We start from the raw sequence: 4,077 nt of genomic DNA on the forward strand, positions 1-4,077 counted from the left end.
GGAAACAACTCAGATAATTGTACCCTATTTGTCTGATGTTTAGAGCACCTGGTTTTCTTTGTGCATTTGTCTTCTGACTTTTGATGCATGGAGTAAAACATTTGTGAAGTGAAGGTCTGGGGTGTTTGTCCTGAGTAGTGGCTGCACGTGATCTGTTCTCAGCATCTGAGGAGTGACTTTGGTCCTCACACAGGGAGTTTGCTTTGTGATCTATCTCTGCTTAGCCTGGAGCAGAAGGATTCAGTGGCATAGGATTTCTTTGTGCAGTTTCCCTTTCAGGTCTTCATTTACTGCAACTTCTTAGAAAAACATTTATACTTTAGTACTAAAATCCAGAGCATTTCTGAAATTACTTCACAGTGGAGCATGCCAGACAGTTCTGGCTTGGCTGGCTGCTCGTCTTTCAGTGAAATTTAGTCATCTTTCCTAGGCAGTTTCTTTCTCAGTGCCGGCTTGGCTTTTGAGATGCAGCCCTTGTCTTTGTGGGAATGATTTTTGGATGGGCTTTACTAGTTCCTTTAGTAGTGATTTACTAGTGAGTTGTTGTGTTCTGGCTTGTGCAATTTTTTTCTTCTCTCTTCTCTCTTATTGTTTCATTCTATGTCTCTGTCCATCTAGTAGCATGAGAGTCCCCAAATTATTGCTACAGCAGGGTGCATTATGTACAGTAACCCCTTTCAAAAGTGAAACTGTACCCTGAAAGTATTTTTAATTCCCATTATGTATTTTGGGTTACCGGCTAACCCTTGTTTCATTTATTCATTTGTTTATGAAGCTGCTTGTCACTAATTGCCACTGTAGAGCCATAACCTTTTATTTTTCTCTTTCTTGACTCATACATTCCCTAAAACACCTGTGTTCCAGTCACAGTTTCATTCCACCATCTTTCTTGCATGCTTGCATCATCTGGTCTAACAACATGCACCAGTTGGTCGGGTTCCTGTGTTGTGTTATCCAGACTCGTGGCATTTGTGTGCTTCCATTCCAGTTGTTTGTCCCGGGCCATTCCGTTGTCCTGGGATTGGTTAGGCATAGTCTTTGCATGAAATGTCACCTTCCAGATGACATGGGTGTTGTTATCTATTAGAAGGTACTGGGGTGCTTTGAAGCAAGTCGATCTCTCAGGGCTCCTCCCAGCACACTGTTGCTGTACTCATCTCCTCTCTGGCAATCCTTTTGTTTCCTGCCTGCTGTCTGTCTGCCCAGCCCTCTTGCCAATCTCAATGTAACAGTTTTTCTGTCATTTTTGTATTAGTTCCAGTGATTTCCCAGCACGTGTCCTTTTGTTCCACTTACTGTAATGGGACAGTTCTGAAACAACTCACACCCTTCTTCTTGCCAAGGAGCTCATACCCCCTGCCCCCAACACTGAAAGAGTGTTCATGTGTCCTCTTACTTATTTCCTCCATTTTTCTGAAGCTTCCTTCTTTACCCCACTGATCCCCTTCCTAACAAACAACCTGTGACTTTGCACTTTGCACTTCTCAATATGTCCAGATTTTTTCTTCCACTTCTGCATCTTCTGCCCTGCTCTATTCTTCTACAGGAGGGTCTTCACCCCAATACCACCTGCAACTGTTATCTTTTCCTGCACAGACCTTTGGCCTCTGACAAGTATCCCACCTGTATCACTTTTCCCCAGTTTCCTTCCAGAATATCAAATTGCAACTGAAATTGGAGAAACAGCTCTGTCATGCTTTTTTGAATGTGTTAATGTTTGCCACCATTTTTTTAAATGTCTCTAAGATAACTGCTGTTCCTAACCAAATTCTGTTGTCTCTGCTTTCATCAGTGGAGAAAATACCCCCCCAAAATACCCAAATTGCTTCTTTGATATCATGCAACTGTGTGACATTCAAGCACTGCTGTTCTTGCAGCAAGGAAATGCCTGACCTGTAAGCCCAGCCATGTGCTGAAGTAAATGACTCTGCATTCAGAGCCATCTAAATGGAATCCTGCAAAGCTGATTCTGTTCACATCCAGAGCTGCAGCTGTTCCCAGCAGCGAGGGAGTCACTGCAGATAAAAAGGCAGGGCTGGAATTCCCCTGCCAGTTACCAAAGACTCTCACTGGCTGACCTGGTTGCAGTACTGTTGCAGGCCGTCCCAGCAGAGAAGTCATCTGACAGGGACTGCGCACCTCTGGCACAATGGCACGCACGGTGATGCCCACGTTTGGAGTAGTTGCAAAGCTACTGCCCCACAGAAGTCTCCAAAGAACCCCTAAACGTGATCAAAACAAGCTATGCCAAGTATCAAAAGGCATTGTGCTACTTTAGTAAAATACATCGAAAGGGGTTTTTCTTCTGTTCTGCATAAAAATATTGTATTTTACTTCCGGAGTTTAGATCTGGTAATTCATCAGGATGAGAGAGGGATCCACGCTGGGGTAAAAATAACAGCAGGGAAATTTGCCAGCATGGTGAAGGATGCCCCTTGGTTTTCAAATAGTGAAATACTTCTTTAAAGGGATCTGTACTTTAACTACATCTGTTCAAATAGCATGAGGCACAGGCACGTTTTCAGTGAACTGAGAAGACATTCTAGCTGATGAGTATCCCTGCACTGCCACAAAACACCTCTTCAGGTGTGCCAGTAGAACTCATTTGGGAATTGCATGCTGTGGCCAGCTCCCCAACACGTGCTGTGGGGATGGGAACTTCCTGAACTAGTTTCACCACCACAAATGGATATATTGAACCACAGCCTTGTTTAAAGTGATGCAACATTTTCATGTGGAGTACAGCCTAGAGGACTGCTGCTCCTGGTGTAAATGAAAGTTTGGAGTGCTGAGAGAGCAGCAAGCTCAGCTGCTGGGACAAAAAAGGGGCTTGTGAAGTCCTGATACACACATAAACCAGTGTATTTCATAAGCAGCTGTTTCAGACACAAGAGGCAGACAGCAAGGGATAATTATCACCGTTAAGGAAAGTGCAGGTATTTGGCCGAGGCTTCCATTTAGAGATGCAACACATCTTTTTACAGCTTCCTCCAAAGGCATACGGTGCAGCTTTGCTGTCAGTAGAGCTCGTACAGAAAACTTGTGTAACCAGCACCGCTTGCGTAAGATTAATTCCACATCATTCTCCTGGCCACGGGCTGGCTTTGGCTTCGTGGTGTCCCCAGTGCTTGTCAAACTTGATTGCTGTTACAGAAGGGCAGTGGATGCTAAACGGGTACATCTGGCACTGCGGAAAGGTTGAAAGGAATTGTGCCTCACGAACTTGAGAGAAGCGACAAGTTCTTCACCTGAAAAGAGTTTGCTTTAAGCATGGGAAAAGCTGGAAAGGAAATTTCTCAGGCGGGGCTGAAATTAACCATCCCTGAGCTTGTGAAACCGAGCGGAGGCAAAGGCTCGGCGCGGACTGCGGTGACGCCCAGCGGGGACTGGAGTCTGTGGAGAGCGGGGGCGCTGCCCCACTGCTCACAACCCCAACTGCGGCCCCAGTTTTAGCAGGTGAAAGGTTGGACTCGACAATCTATGAGGTTTTTTCCAGCCTGATTCATTCTGTGACTCCGTGAGTGCTGAAGCAACCAGGGCTCTGTCTCCCCGCACGGCGGTGGGGGCGTTGGGGGCGGTGGCATCTTAGCCCGCCTCAGCCCGCCCTCAGCCCGCCCTCAGCCCGCCTCAGCCCGCCCTCAGCCCGCCCTCAGCCCGCCCTCAGCCCGCCCTCAGCCCGCCCTCAGCCCGCCCTCAGCCCGCCCGCCCTCAGCCCGCCCTCAGCCCGCCCCAGCCCGCCCTCAGCCCGCCCCAGCCCTCCCTGCCCTCAGCTCGCCCTCAGCCCGCCCTCAGCCCGCCCTCAGGCCCCCTCAGCCTGCCCCCAGGCCCCCTCAGCCCGCCCCCTATCCGCCCCACCCTCAGCCCGGCCTCAGCCCGCCCCCAACCCGCCCCACCCTCAGCCCGTCCTCAGCCCGCCCCCAGCCCGCCCTCAGCCCGCCCCCAGCCCGCCCCCAGCCCTCAGCCCTCCCCGCCCTCAGCCCGCCCTCAGCCCGCTCCGCCCTCAGCCCCTCCCGCCGCCCGCCCCGCCCCGCGCGGCCCGGAAGCGCTCGCGCGCGCGCCGGAAGCGCGTCCCCCGAG

This window comes from Fringilla coelebs (genome assembly GCF_963513975.1).
Source record: "Fringilla coelebs genome assembly, chromosome: 1".
Taxonomy (NCBI): domain Eukaryota; kingdom Metazoa; phylum Chordata; class Aves; order Passeriformes; family Fringillidae; genus Fringilla; species Fringilla coelebs.